The sequence below is a fragment of the Lepisosteus oculatus genome, chromosome 12 (genome assembly GCF_040954835.1).
Source record: "Lepisosteus oculatus isolate fLepOcu1 chromosome 12, fLepOcu1.hap2, whole genome shotgun sequence".
NCBI lineage: Eukaryota > Metazoa > Chordata > Actinopteri > Semionotiformes > Lepisosteidae > Lepisosteus > Lepisosteus oculatus.
Genome location: NC_090707.1, coordinates 10,522,914 through 10,540,217, shown reverse-complemented (window position 1 = coordinate 10,540,217; position 17,304 = coordinate 10,522,914).

The window sequence follows — 17,304 nt, the reverse complement described above, 5'->3', positions numbered from 1 at the left end:
CACTTCGTCATCACCTTAGTAGACTGCTGTGCATAGTAGGGAAATGAGCAACATACAGTATTATCTGTGATCGCGGTAAATATCATGTCACTGTTTCTATTTTATTTTCTAAACCAGGTCTAATGTATACTACTGATCTAATGAAATCTTTATAATTATCCTTGATGTGAATGATCCTAACTTCATCTATTTTGTCATCTATTTCTAATTAAGACAAGTTAGATTTAATCTAAATATAAACAACCTACAGTACTGTAGAATTAGAGAACAAAAAATATTTGAGTAACTGTCTTTTGAAGTCCAATTCACAAATGTAACACATTGTAGATCACAGGTCAAAGTACAAAAAAGACAGTCATGGCTGATAACATAGGCTTTATATTCACAAAATCAAAACTGGAAGTCTGTTTTGATAGTTTTGTATCCCAGTTTTGTGAAATGTCAAGAACTACAAGAATGACGTATTCATTCATTTATTATACAATAGTCACCATAAACCTGAAAGGTGTTACTTGAAACATTAGTTTTTTTTTTGTAGATGTGATTTTATAACTTTAACATTAGAACAATCATTTCTAATAATGAATAATAATAATCATTTATTATGCTTATGAACTTTATGTGACAGTGAGCATTTTGACAATACAGACTACTGTAAAAGAAATTGATTGAACAGGTTAAGTTACTTTTCAAAGATAAAATCAGGCAATATATCTTTAAATTGGCCCTTATTGCTACATTAGCATTTTCAGCACAAAGAAAATAACATAGCACACAAATATAGAATGAAGTTTCATTTGGACACCTTTCAAAATCACATCAATAAAATTGAGCATGTATTTTAATATCTAAGCTTATGTGACTTTGAAAGAATGCAACCTACCAATAAATGCACACTCACTGCACAACTGTGCTTTTGTAAACTTGCATTCTCCCTTAAGGGATTTTAAAATTGCTGTGGGTTGCTCTGGGTGTGATTGAAGGGTGTCTTGTGATTAATTATCTGTAAGAGTCACAGAAGATTCTAAGCCGTGATTAAAAACAGACATTTTGTGTTCTACCTAATCAGCAGCTTTTGTTTCCAGTTTATTCAATTGCAGACAGAGAAAAAAAATTGGAATTAATTCTTCAAAGCTTCAAAGACATCATTAGGTGATTTGCCTCAACGGAATGAAGCTGGAGGTGCATTATTACGATTGTACTCACAGAATACTTTATTTTCCCATTCATCAAATGGTGGGAGTATACAGTATGCTGACCTTCCCCCATAAAAAACTCTGTCATTTTAAACACCATACAATTACTGAGGTGTAGATTGAATGATAAATTGTGAAAAATAAATAGAAAGTTTGTAGCCTAAATTAAGAGTCACTTCTTAGGAATTTCAAGTGGCTAACCCGGCTAATTATTCAAGCCACAGTTTGAGCCCTGTGGTCTCTCTCCAGCTGGAGTCTGGATAATAATGATATATATCTTCATTTCTTTCAGTGGTAGAGTACAATAGACTGTCCTGACATGCCAGGATGAGCTTGAACTGTTCAAACTATTCTCACTTTGGCACAATAAAAGCGACTTATTAATGGCCTATTTGATACCTTTAAATTTCAATTAAATTTCAGGCTTTATTGAATTGTAAGTATATTCAACAACACCCTTTGTACCAAACTAATACATACTGTACATTATTAATTAAATGGGGGTAAATTACAATAATAACCTTAAATTTAGTAGTTCATACACAATTGTTAAATAAACAGCTTTTTGTTTGAAAACGTATTTGTATATTTAAGGGATGTGTCCTATTCAGTAACAATAAAAAACATCAAATTGTTAATGTGGAAGTTGACCACGTTAATGATTTGATTAAAATATTGCAGCTATTTAAAAAAATGAAAAGTGTCCATTAGATAAGATGCTTCAGCTACAGTATGTAACTGAAAACCTTGAGATGTCAGTAATATGGATTATCACACTGTACAAATGTTTAAAAAATGACTGATATGCATTAAAACGGCAGACCTTTATTACTAGAGATCTGCATTTTTTTAAAAACAAATCTGAATAATTATAAGAAAATAGAAGTGTATTATAATGGATACATGAGGCCAAGAATAGCCTCTGGAGACTAGAAACCATGTGTAACATTTCAATTTTACAATAAATATTTTTAACTGAATAGTTATCACCACTAACCACACATACTATACAAGGGCTGGTACAAAAGATCAATAAGCCCTTGCTTCATTCATATACAGTATAATTGGGACAACTTTCACTTAGTCATTAATAAGAACCACTACAGAGAATTGATTAACACAATAGTGTTTTAGAAAGAGAAGAATATGTGTTTCTGTTTATTATGTAAGTAATGGCACGTAAAAACACATTAAGGTAAATAAAATTTAGAAACCATGAATCAAGAAGGTTCCCCAGCTTGTCCTCTAGTTGTTAACCTATCCAGATGTTGTACACAAATATCAAACTTCCATTCTTTTTTCAGGACATCAGAATTTGACTGCCCTCACATTAAATAACCCAAAATGACATACAGTACCTTGGTCTTTGAAATATGACACACTGCCAAAATGAAAACATTACCAAGTTAGTTTCAGGCATGACCTCTTTGAACATTAACACAATCCTGGCAGCATTCCTGATCTTCCTCAGAATAGACTGTTGAGGGAGGTTCTACCAATCGTTCTGTCCAGTTGCAAGTTTCAACGTTTGCTAGTTTGTAGTTATGGTATGTACACTTCATGGCATTGGTGAGTTTGCCCCCAACACAAGGTTGTGGAATTGAAGTCCAGGCATTGTTTGACCCGTTATTGTTTTGCTGTAAAATCAATACTTCCAGAGAACTCAAGGACTTTGCCAATACATTGTCACTGGTTGCTTTGAACAATTCAACAAATAGCCCAAAGTTCAACTTGACATTTGCAAATATTCTCTTAAATGTCATCTGAACTGGAGATGATTCCTCTCTCACCATTCCACCCGAATATCCTCTAAGTATTGTATGTAGATTATCTTACTACTGAGTGGTGAGTTACTGATGCAGCTGATGTGGAGCTTGTTTCTTCCAGGGGATTCTTCCTATACTGGAGCCCCTGAAATTTATTTTTAAAAGATTGATTGGATGGATGCAAACATTATGACCTGTTCTTCACAGAGCCAGGTTACTGGTTTCTTAGGACTAGTCAGTTAATTGTTGAAGCAGAACATCTCATTTCCTGGGCACATTCTTGTATAGTTAGATTGACTTCATTAGTCAAGCAAGACATTACTTTATTAACTGAACTCAAATACCAAAAATTGAGAAACTATGAAATTACATGATTTGATCTCAGTATTGTGTTGTCCCAAGGAGCATTTCTATATAAATATTAAACAAACATGTCACTGTGTGCTAACTGAGATAGTAATGTAGGCATTTTCTTCTTTTTCATTGTGAGTATTTCAAAGGAGATCACAAATGGTAACTTGTCCTCCTCCTCCTCAGTTGCACAATTGTAACCAAATTGAAAACTAGTTTCAGTATAACCCAATATAAATCTGTCACAGATTATTATTAGAAATTAATTATTAATGCTGTTGTTCAAAAACTAAAACTGCAACTGCAACATCACAGCTGATTTTACTAACTGCAATTGTGCAAGCAAAAAAGAGAAAGAATTTAAAAAGCATACTGTAAAAAACGTATTCAGAAATTTCTATAAATCTGCTTTATTCATTCAGGGAGATGCTAAATGGATGTGTATGTGCTTCAGTTCAACAGAACCTGTGAACCTGTAAGAGACATTAGAATAAAGACACAGACCTCTAAGATATCAACCTTAATTTTAAGCAAAAGTCAAGCAGATGGATGATTTACTGTTGGTATCACGGTCAGCTTGTTACTTTTATTTTTTATTTATTGAATTGCTAGTCATCTTCTTATTAAGGTCATATACAATAATTATACATTTTAAAGACACCCTATAATTTCTCTAGCAATGCAATTTTTATTTTTTGCTATATCTGTTTCTGATGGGCTGTTTGCACAGATGGTAAGATTAATGTGAGTGGAGGGGATGGTCTCTTCCTATTAAAAGAGGCCTATTTTTATTATGGGTAATCTAAACATCCTGTGATATTTTGATTTGTTATGCTTTTCTGTTTTGGGGTCTTCTTTTATTAATGCAATTTTCTTGATGATTGCCATCAATCCTTTGAAGATGGACACAGTGAATTTGTAATGCTGTTTTCTGATGTAGAAAGTCACTGAAGTTCGAAAATGGAAACATTTGGAGATAATTAAATTCTTCAGTCACACTTTTCCTGCATTCACCAACTGTGAAATCACCTTTAGCCAACTTTGCTTTGATTGGCAAATCATTGGCTATTTTTATCTTGTTTCAAGGAGATGAAAAATAAAAATGCATGAAACACAAATGGGCTTATTGAACTGCACACTGAGTGTTATTAGATAAGAACTTCTTTTATTTAGCAATAAAGGAATAGATAAAAGATCAATATGAATGAAGTGAACTGTCTGCAGAAACCCTTAAATAAAACTTACTTTTTTTAAAAGACAAATTTCACTGTGTGATGTGCTGAGATCTGGACCATTTCACTGTGTGTGCTGAGGTGTGAAGGGCATGAACTCTAAAATTGTTTAACTATTGCCATATAATGGGTTAAAGTATAACAAAGCTCTTCTCATTGGAAACTGCCCACTGTTGTCAATGTAATACTGTATCATAAACAAAATCCTGTTCATTGCCCCTGGAAGTCCTGATAAAACCAAAACAATGTTACCTGAAAGGGGCTACAGTATACTGTAATTCTGGACTCCAACTCTGACAATAACTTCAACGATGACCTTTTTTGTAATGCTAATTGTCAACCTGGCCCAGCCCATAAACTATAGTACTTCTAAGATACAAGTCTAAATATCAGACTAATCCTTGGTCTAAATTTAGCACTAACCCTAGCCTTAATCAATACTTGATCTCTAAGCCAGGACCTTTAACATTAACTTTAAACCCAAGTTTAACCTTAAAGTCATTTATTAGCTACTGTGCTTCCTCTGATGTTAACACATGGTAAGCCAATATATTTGTTGGGTCAGAATATGTTTCATTCAAGATGACATTTTTGTTTCATGCAAAGTAAGCCTGTTGAAAGCATGTTGTTTTGTATGTTGAAAGCAACAGCAAAAGTAAAATTCTAATGCTGACAAAATACCCCACAAGAAGCAAACCCATGACTCTATAGCAGGAAGGCAGTAGCAGTTATCCACCATGCCACTGTGCTGCTCATATCCTTCCTGGCGTGTCTTCCTTGCCAGTAGTATGTTCAGCCCTTTTATTGCTGCTTCAGGACTTGAAGTTCAAAAGATTCCTCATCTGGTGCTAAAAGTAATTTTAGCACATCTTCAAAAGTAATTTTCCGCTTACGAGCAGCGATTGTAATGTACTCCTTGTGCATTGACATGTGAAGAACCATGTCATGCCTGTTGCAGGGCATTTTTTGATAGAAAGTTAACTCGTTCCTGTCTTTGCAACTTTTCAAAACACAATGTGTTAAATGTACTTTATCTGTAGCTCTCTCCCTAACTCTACCTTTTTTCCAAATCCTAAGCCCTATCCCTTCCTCAAATCCAAATAAAAAATCATGCTGCAATCCTAATACTTAACCTAAACTGAAACATAAACCTATTCCTAGCTTTAAACACAATGTACTGTACCTCCATTGCTTATTCTAACATGAATCGTTTCTATAACACTAAAATTGTATTTAACCACAACACTAAGTTTTATCCTAACCTTAACACTTAATCTAGTTCTAAGCCAAGCACAGTATGCTTTTTTAAATGTTTGGCCAGATGGAGGCAGTGCTCCAAGGTGAAAACGTTTTTGTTTTTGGTGGATAATTCTGCAACTGTCAGACCACTGAAAAAAACAGACCATTTTAGAGAGAACATGGTTGGTCTAGGATTTAATTGGTCTAAGATTGAAAGCAATCTATTATTATACTAGTGCAAAACTGATCAATTACCTTAATGCAACATGAAATAATAACAATAACAATAATAATAATAAGAAGAAGAAGAATAATTAATAAACGTCAATAAAAATAAAAAACAAGCGAGCACAATTACCATCACCATTTACGTTTCTTCCTTCTATTATTTAATTATATCACCTTCTGTGATTGTATGTTTACAGTATGTCACTGATTAGACAAATCAAACTGAGATCAACTGTTCAGTTAGTGTTTGATCTGATTGGTCAAATTAGATAGCTAATTATGATTTATAATACCATTCAGCAGATAATAAAAGACACAATATCTGTTTTTCCATTTCAAAAGAGTAAAACTGAGTGTAATAGTTAACAGACAGTACTATCACTCGGAATAAAATTGCACCATAATAACTTTATGGAAAAACACAATTTTTTGGTGAGTTCATTTCTTTTAAGTTGTTTAGCTTTGGTTTGGCTCCTTCGCATTGATTTTTCTAGCTCTTCTTTAATTCAAGTCATAAAGAAAAGGGACCCACACTAGTTTATGGCTCTGATTTTGATTAGCCTCAATTCTCAGCTCAAACTCCTGCTTCAGAAAGTAAAACATTGAAGAAAATGGGAGGCTCAGAAGAATGAAAAATAATAAATTCATGCTATTACAGATCATTTCATCTAACTGATAGACTAGAAATGCAATGAATGTCTTCCTTGATCCTGCTAAATCCCATTAATGCACTTGTTCCAACACATAAAAGGTTTTGTACTCAAATACACGTAAACCTAAATACATTTGTGATTAAAGTAATCACAATCTCTGTTTTTTGAAAAAAAAAATAAAATGTAATTGGTCTTAAACAAAAATGCAAATCAATGAGCAGTTATCCCAAGGTGTAATTAAGCAGTGAATGGAAAAGGTAACTGTCAAAAATTATTACACTTTACATTTTTCACATCTTCCGGCTCATAATTGCTATACATACTTCAATTATTTAAAGAAATTGAGTTTATAATGAGGGCATGAGCTTCAATGATCTAAACCTAATGTTGACCTAATTGTGGTAATTGTCTGAACATTAATGAGCAGTACAGATGCAGGGAATTATGAGAGAGGACGTTTAAGGACAGAGTGTTAGTGCTTCTCAGCTATTACCCCAGTAAACTTTCACTGCATTATAGGTTTCCCTGACTCTTCATTGTGTCAGCGTGACCCTAGGCAAAGTAATAAAGAGAAATCTGAGAATTTGCAACTCAGCTGACTGTGTAAAATGATGGATTGTGCTAAGACAGATATTACGTAAATAAAGACAGAATATACAGATTCAGAGTGCAGAATGAAAGTTGCAGTTTTTCCCATAATGCAGTTTTTTGTCATTTGTACCTTTTCTATTTTATTTGAACATGTTTACATTTACTTTATATATTATGGTATTTTTATGAATTACCATGGAAAAGGGTGTCTGTCAAGTAAAATAAATAATAATAAATGGGTTTCTACTGAATGTGTGATGCTCTTGTATGTTGCACTGGATTGAAAGCTGTGGAGGTGGGTGTCAAGTTCCATCCCTTAAGGACAGCAAACCCTTCAGCTTATTTGTCTGTTTTATTATGTCTGATTACTGCTTGACATCCCTCTTCTCTCCAAACCACATGCAACACTTGGTTTTGCTAAGTAAATCAGCCATTCAAAGATAGTCTTTAATTTACACTGTGGAATATTCATCTACATTTGCATAGCAATTGTATTTTTAAAGTTGGAGATGAGTATTAATAGAATTATCAACTATTTTTATTTTGTTTTCACTTTTATAAAGGAAACAAATGCATAATGTACTCAAATGAGTCATTTTATGGTCTGTCTTCCAAGAAGTCCAGTGCTGTTGGTTAGCATTCTAGAAAAGAATGGATGAGCTAGTGAACAATTGGCAGATGTTAACAAAATATGAGGATTAGAAAAGACTGTAGAAACTGCAGAAAAGTTCAAAAAGACCAAATCCAGGACTGTGCAAACACCTGTGGCAGAGGATATTTAATGTTGACAATTGCAAGCTGCAAAACAAACTTTAAGTAGAAAATGGGACACACTGAGCTTGAAGACGTTCTATGTAATAATTAAGCACTTTACTGTACATACAGTATTGTAGGGGATCAACATCAGCCCCTACTGAAGCGCAGTCTGAATGTCGTGCAGTAGCTACTTATGTACCAATAGCCTCACTAAATAGCATATCAGAAAAGAGAACTGAATATTGCTTCACCAGCTGAATTAAGGGAGAAGTTCAGGGTTTTTTGATTAAGAAATTGGTTAATAAAAACCAAATTTGTATTATTAAAACATTTTTTTATTAAAAAAACAGAGTACAGATAATTGGTGAATCCTCAAATGAGCTCAATTAATTGGTCTAGTACCATGGGAATCTGTACTAAGACCACTGCTCTTATTAATTTATCTCAATGATCTACTGTAGATTTTGATATAGTTAACAACATATGATATCAACATTGACATTAAATAAGGAAGATCTACAAAAACTGTAGAAGCAGCAATTGAAATTCAAAAGATATACATTGCAGATAACATTTAATGATGTTTCATGAGAAAACTATGGAGAAGTATACTTAAAACAGAGTACTGTACAAAGGGCGCTTATTCCCCATAAAGGACTATGGGAGTCTGAAACAAGCTATGCAGCCTTGCTTGTTGCAACTGACAGATCTGAGTCTGGATAAGAACAATTACATAATAAAAACCAATGAGTTAAATACCCTCCTCTCTTTTGTTTGCATTTTCATGAGTTGTCGTGCTGTCAAACACACCCTGTGTGTCAGAACTTATTAGCCTGTGACAGAAGACAGGAGCACATACTGTAGTCAGTGGTTAAATCTCAGGAGGTAAGAAAGATAGTCTTAGTGATGAGCATTGGCCACACATGATGAACACGCACATCGAGCTGTTTTTTTTATTGTGTAGCTAACCTGTGAAAGAGATTGCTTTTTGTGGGTCAATGATCTCACAGAGGGAAAATGCCATAGGTTCATGTAGGCCACAATAAACAGATGTAAACAGTGCCATTCTGTACTTGGGCCTTTTAAGAACCCAACAGGCAATGTCTTCACTGACATTGAAACGTTACACATTTCCCCACAGTTTATTGGGCAATTATCTTTTATAATATAACAGATCTCGGATAATTAACAGATTTAAATAATGTGTTCCAAGTTGTACAGTATACTTTAAACAAATTTAGAACTTCATAATTCAACAGGGGTGTAGTAATGAACGTTGCTACACCACTGGGGTTCTGTGATCATGTAGGATTCCTCTGGGTGCTTCCATTTCTTCCCACAATCCAAAGACCTACTGATGTGAGTTAGTGCCTGTTTGTGTTGTTTGTGTGTACAGTATGTGTCCACTGCAATGGACTAGCATCCCATCCAGATTGTTCTGTCTTGTACCGATTGCTTGCCTGTATTAGGCACAGTAGTTAGAAAATGGATGGTTAATTTTAACAGAAGTATTAGAACATATACTGTATAAAAATATTAGTCTTAAGGAGAATTACCTATTATCTGAAGTATAATATGCGTGTATGAGTGTGAGTGTGTATGCATACAGTAAATGTGTCACAGTGATATACAAGTAGGACATTTCAGATTGTGTTTTTAAATTTTTGAGTGTATGCCTCAATTTTTTGTTGTTTTCCCTTGAACTGGTGTTTTAGAAATTTAATGGCAGGTAAGAAAAAAAACGAATTATAGAAAAAATCTATAAATAACTGTATTTGAACCTGACAATAAAAAATATAATTTTAATTCAGATTGCTTTGGATCTCTATGCTTCATGGAGCAGTTTAAATGAGAACTGTTCATCAGCAGAAGTGGTGTACTGTATATTGAGCTTGTACCAATTCAGCTTAGGTAAATTGTAGAGATACATTTTAAATGGAAAATCATTCAAAATGTACTGTATTGCCGTAAACATTTAAAGAACGTGAAATCAGTATTAATCCCATGTTATCTAAAGGTGATGATTAACTGCTGTAAAAGTGTAAACAATTTATGAAATACTTAATGTATGAAATAGTTTGTAGTATCCACAGCAGAAAAGTGCTAAATAAAACTTAAGTACTATCAAAAGTGCAGATTTACAAGGAAGTAGAAAACAGAATTTGTTCTTGTATGGGCCATAACACAGGGTTAATTACCTGACTCTATCAAAAAATGTTTCTCTGGAGATCACATCACACAGACTCTAAGATGATTGCACTTTGTTAGGTTCTTCTTTAAACTTATACCTGTGTACCTTTTGTTTGTTTGGTGAACCCACACTTCGACTACTGTTGGATCAAAGAGATAATACAGTATCTGTTGCTCGGAAGAGTCAATGTTTGCCAAAGCTTTACATCCACTTTTTGAGGTATCTTTCAGACAATATTATGACCACCCAAACTATTTGGCTGCAAAACTGCCAAAAAAATCTGTTTTTTTTTTAAGTTTTACATTTTAAATGGAAAAGCATTCCAAATATATCTATCAATCTTTGAGCAAAGGGGCAGAGTTCCATGTTCAGATAGTAAGCTGAATTGTCGAGGACCTTAATTGTACTGGTGTCTTGTTGATCACTATTGCTTAATATCATTGTCCTCTATTTGATGATATTCCATTTGAAGAAATGTTTGTTTTTTATGCAACTATCATATTATAGAATTGACCATTGAAAGTCTTATTTCAATTCAAACTCAATGAATTCTCATTTTGAATTGGTGGATATCTCCTGTATTTTAATATATGCAATAAAGGTAATATACAAGATTTTGTCTAATATTAATAATCTTATATTTAAATTCCATTTAAAGAACTGGAAACTCACTTACTGTAGGACTCTTTGAGTACCCACTGAACAGTGAATTCTCTGAAAACACTGGGCTCTAACATGATGTTACTGGGAAAGACCTCAATCGTTTACTTAGATCAAATCCAGTAAGTTGAAGAGTTTTTCATCCACAGGGCTAAGCAGAATTACTGCATTCAGGATATCTTCTATGTACTATATAAGACTTAATAATAATGAAAGCTCTGTGAATATTGCTATTATTAAAATTACAGTGGTGACATTCTCCTGTACGGTTTAAATTAATTCTGAATTTCACCTCTTTATTTGAAATTGTATAGTTCTAACATTTCAGCTGATAATGGTAAATTTCAACAGCTCTAACTCTGGGTACCATAATCTCTTAGTTGAAATAAACGCTATAAAATATAATACCTTTTTTGAATACAGTGTATATATACAGTAGTTATTTGGATTTGATGGCAAACTAGGGTATTTTCTTGCTTTCTGGAGTTAGTGGGGACTCATATTTGAGATGATGCCAAGTGCCTATATTCAGGATGGTAATACTGATATTATCATTTTATTACTAAAAAGGAACCTTCTTTTTTATCTAATGCCAAGGTTTTAGTACATCAAATTGGGAATTCAATGAATAAATTAATTCAGCGGGATCAAATGGGATTTATCAAAACCTAGATTGTGACAAATACTATTGGCTATATCCTTCCCAGTATTTAGGCATAACAAATCTGCAACCATTTTCCTATCATTGCTGAGAAGGCTTTCAATTGTTTGGTGGTAGAGTTCTTGTCAGTTTTAGATCATACATGGTTAGAGGCAGAATTCATTAGAATGATAAAAATATTGTGTTTAAATCCAATGGCAATGAAGCTCACAAGCACACAATTTCCTCACAGTTTACTTTTTTCCAGGAGTACATGCTGCTTCATGTCTCCTTTTCCATTTCTATTTGCCATTTCTCTAGAACCCCTGACACAAGCACATTGCCAATCTACCATCTTTGTAGCCACCAGCAATCAAAGACATGCAATATTGGATTTCACTTTATTCCAATGATATTATATTTATCTATCATCATTTGTCAATCTCCTATTTGATGGTTGTTTTCAAAGTTGCTATTCAAAGATGATACTTTTAAAATTCAAAATGAATTGATATCACTGACATCCTATTGTGAAGATTGGGCCGATTGTGAATTGATATCACTGACATCCTATTGTGAAGATTGTGCCTATTGTGAATTGATATCACTGACATCCTATTGTGAAGATGGAAAAATGGGCACAATTGTTCATGTGATGGGGGAATATCCAAATGTGATTATTTTTGTCACTCTTCCTTGCTAAAGTATTTCTTGTTCTCCACTAGTCTTGAGTACTGAATGATAATTCTGCTCTTGGTTCGTCTCAGTATCACAAACAAGTGAGCATTAAGAGAATAATCTCCCTTTTGTGGTAGCCTCTGTATTCCTTCCTTTGGTGTCGTTAGCTCCTTACCTTTCTGGATGCTGTCCATTTGGAAGTATCTACTGCTTATATCTTCTGGGCCAGGGACTGTACTAGCTTGGGAAACTCCAAGAGTCTTCGACTCTTGTTGGAGGTGGAAGGGGAACTGATTGTAGCAAGGAAATAACCTGTTGACTTGTGTTACTGTGCTGTTCCTGAAAAAGAATTACAAAAAAGGACAAACCTTTGCAGTCTGCATAAGACCTTTTAGGTTTCCCTTGTTCACTCAGACCTACAGTAAAACAGGTTTTATACTTGCATGAATATATATAGGCATGAATATTTACAAAAGCGATGTGCCATCTGAAATATTACACAAACCGGAGGTAAGAATACTCTTTTCTCCTTGCTACTTAGGTTTTAAAAGCAAATACGATGAGAACTTAACGTAGTAAACCATCTGTTTATATATTAACACCCAGGTGAGGTGATATCTGTTGTCAGCTCTGTCTTTTTTATCTTTTTTCTGACTGTTCAGGCTGTCCATAGTATCCATATATCTATCTAATTTGCCTGTTTTTATTCAGTTTAGGATTTCATCATGAAAAACAAGAATATAAGGAAATATGGAGTTTGGTAGAGTTTTTTTCTTGTGTGGGAGGATGACTTAAAAGAGCTTTTTTTCATAGCTGACAAATTGAATTGCGTTTAAAGACTATTGTGATTACTACCAACTCGAGCAGTGCGGGCACCAGACAATGTGCTGTAATTGAATTTTTTCCCCTGTCAACAGGCTCAACTGGAGATCTCTGAATAGAAAATTAATTTGTTCGTTCCACTATTATCTGTGAGTGAAACACAGGGAGCTGTCTTTTATGGTGTCGGAAGAAAAGCCCTAGTAGATTTCAGCTGCAGCAGCAAAATTACAAGAAGAAACAATTACATTTTTAATAAAAACTAGTTGCTGCTGAATGTATATTACATATGATCAGATATTTTTCTTCAACTTTTGGAAACTTAAGTTATGACAAAATAGCTACAACTCGTCTTTGTTCCAAAGTAACATACTGTAGATTATTCTTGTAAACCCACGTCTAAAACAATTACTGATAGTATCACGGTTCAAATTTTAAAAATAAAATCTACAACACTGGTCAAGAAATATTTTAACATTTCTAACACTTTCTGTAATATGTGTTTACTGTACACTTTACAATGTTTCAATATTTTAAATGAGATGGTTGATAGACCATCATGGGTGAATAGAAGATCTGCAGCTTCTGCATTATGGCACATTTGTCAGAACCCAAGTGTTATTGCACTATTAAATCTCTCTTTTCCCTTGGCTCATTCCCTGCAAGTAGTGCTTCCATTGTCTTCTACTGTAGCTGTGGGACTTAGAGTGAAATTCCAGTCTCCATGGTGATTTCTCTTCTCATAATAGGAAGAATTTGTGTAAAGCCCAGCCAGTCTGTTTCTTGGACTTATTTTGCAGAAAAGATGTTTAATGAAGTTTCATTTTAAACCTGTGCATTCCCCCAGAGAAACACTTCAAAAGGGATACATGGCCTTTCGTGTGACATACAGATTTGCTTGCAGTCCTCGGGGCAGGACAGCATTAAATTCTAATGTTATGTGTTTTAGTCAGGATATTACATTTAACTTCGGCATGTAGCACTGAGCAGCAGTACATTTTATGTGCTTAATATTCATGGCTATTTAAAAAGGTCGGTCTTGTCTCTTGTTTGCCTTATATTATATTCTTGATTGTTTTGATATTCCTGCTGAGAATTTATTAGCTCCTTTTTGACCAAAGAACTGAGAGACTTTGTAATAATAGGTGTCACTGCGTGCAAGGGCAATGGAACCATAGTAAGAAATGGGGGTGTGCAAGGTAATTTCCTGTAGGCTGTAATATACAGTATGAACATGCTAATTAAATACCTTGCTGCTGTAATTTTAAAATTACTGAATGTGTCTGTGTTTGAATATTTAATGTATAATTACAGTATCAAACAACAAAACTACTGAAACAAACTCTAGTTGTAAACATTACACTATGTACTGTAGAACTATATTTTCTGCACATTACTATTGAACAATAGCTTGTACTACACATACAATATACTGCTATTGTATATTATAAACCACAGTATAATAATTGTAACCCTAAATTACAGGTGTTCAAGGAAACAAGTGACTGGGAAATACATACACAGTATCAATGCAATGGATGGTAAAGTAAAACACAGAAGTTTTGGTGCTGTCACATGCTTTGCCCTCCTCTTAACTTTTGACTCTTAAGTACATCTACAGTAGGAGTTAAGAGCGGAATGTACTACCATACAGTTTGTAACGTTAGTAACAGCAACAGTGCCACCTACAGTATGTTTATCTTAGTAACAATAGTGTCCCAAAGACCCACTGTATGCTTTCTTCTACTGTTTTTTTAACATTGACCTATACAGTATACAATGTCAAGAAAATGTAACAAACATCTGTTTCAGGTGAAATAAGATAGATGTAAAATAATTGATTTTTTAATATTTTTACATTTCAACATAACTGACTATGTAAACATTTTTTTTAATCCACATAATCCAGCATATATTAACAAATCTGCAGAAAAAAGTTTTGATTCAGACACATTTCAGTCATGGAAGAGGTGTGGTTTTTGGCCAAGGCAAGAAAAACTGCCTATTGATTTTTTAATAACGTGTTAGAAATCGGGGGCGTATGGTTGATTCTTCAAAGGATGTCAACTTGTGAAAACACAGAAAACATGTCAATATTTCTAGGATGGTTCCAGTTTTGTACATAATGATGATGCACATAATTGATTTATTTCTTATTCTGGATGTAATAAAGGTCAATGAAATGCAATGAAAAGGTTATCAGATTATGTGTCCACAAACTTTTCTGGTACATGACTAATTGATTGGTCATTGTTTACAGGGTGTATGGTTTCAATACACAGTAACAAAACAGATTGGTTAAAGCCACGGTGCAGCTGAATGGTGAGCAAGTCAATCAGCTGTCTTCTAAAACAGACCCGAAGAGATGTGCACTTATGAGGTTTTAGTACATCATAATAGCAATGTGGTATCTTTCTCTGGAGAATGGCCAAAGACTCAAGTATTTCATGCACCCTTAAGGATTGTGTGAAATGTTTCAAACTCTCTCATCTTGTTCTGATGACTGCAGGATTTCAAACAATCTCTGACATATTTTAGACTGCAGCATCCTATTACTTTAGCTACCAAGAAGATCTTGGCAGATACTTTAAGACCAATAATAAGCTCTGCAATCGTGCATATTGCTTTTGTTAAAAGAAGGAACTAGCCTAATTCAAGAGTCTTTGTGTGTGAACTGTAGCAGCAGAATGATTGTAGTGTTTTAATATAACAAATTGACCAACTGAAAAATGTGAATGGTCTGAGTATAAAGAGGTTGAGAAAGAATGAAACTCTGTCCTAAACAAGGTAAAAAAGGTCTTCTAAGCTGTTGTCTTCATGACTGCATTGTCTTCTTCTAGCTTTTTTCAAGAAGTGAATGTGATCCTTGAATTGATTAACTGTTAAGTACCAAACCAAAGGCAATATGGACCATATGACGTTCTCCTCTTTGTAATCTTTGTAATGATCTTATGTATCTTACAGAACCCCTAACTAAAATAAAAGATGCTAATTAATTTGATCAATTACTAGTCAATACCCCATGTTTAAACTGCCTTCAAAACTGACTTTTTTCAGGTTATCCATACAATTTCAGATTCTATAAAATTCAGAAATTCAATGCAAGAAATGCAACTTCCTAGGAGGTGAAAACAAATTTAAAAGGTCTGAGAAAGTTGACCTGTGTCACGCCCCGCACCCTCCCTCGCAAACGCTGTTAAATTTCCAAACCCACTGTTTTAAGATCTCATTCCTAACTGAACCCATCACATTCCCACAGGCACCAGATTCCACAGAGTCTCACCCCTGGACCAATATTCCAACCACGTTCCTCTCCCTTCATTATTTAAAGTTCTCTCACGGACCAACCCATGCTCACTATTGAGAAGTCTCCCGTAGAATTCTCTTGTGCGTGTTCAAACCTTCTCAACTGATCTCCTGGTTCCTGATCTTAACTCCTGCCTTTTTTGACCATGCATTTTGGATTTTGTTTCTCAGATTGTCTTTTATGAATTTCCCTGGTTACTGGACTCATTGCTTCTCCTATTGACCAAACCTCTGAATTACATGTTTCGGTTATTGTCACTGTGCTATTCTGCATTCTGCAGGATTCATGGCAACGCATAAGGATCCTTCCATTCTACCTATTGGTTCCCTGACAACCAGTTAAAGTATTAATTGGCTAAGACATACAGAACTTGTCTAGGACAGAAGCAAGATAATGCCATGGTCTCAAAGAACACAGCTGAGAAACCCAGCAAGAAAAATCATATATTGTATTCATATACAAACCCACACTTGATAGTTGATACTTGAACTATCAAGTATGAACCATACTTGATAGTTCCTAAATAGATCTCTCAGCAGACACAATAAAGAACAGCTCTTTACAAGCGCTACCATAACATGCATTCAGCCTTACTGTTAATTTGACTTTCACTGTTTACTGTAAACATTACCCTTTCTTTTTATACATACAAACATCATCTTAAAAATAGTAAATACTTGCTTTGTTGCTATGAATCTGTGATGCATAATATTGACAATAGTTTGTAGGTGTCATTTCTTAAGCAGTTTATCCAGTTTGTAGTTTTTATTATTGGACATATAGTATAGAGTAGGAATTTAAAATAATGTACAAAACACAGTGACAAAACATCAAATACTTCAAGATTACTATTATAAATATATAAATTAAGCATTATAATTATATAAATTAAGCATTTCTATGCAATTGTGCATATGACAAATAATCTGAACTGAAATCCATTATTTTTTTACAGTGACCATTGACTTTATAATAGATACATAATATCGAAAACAAA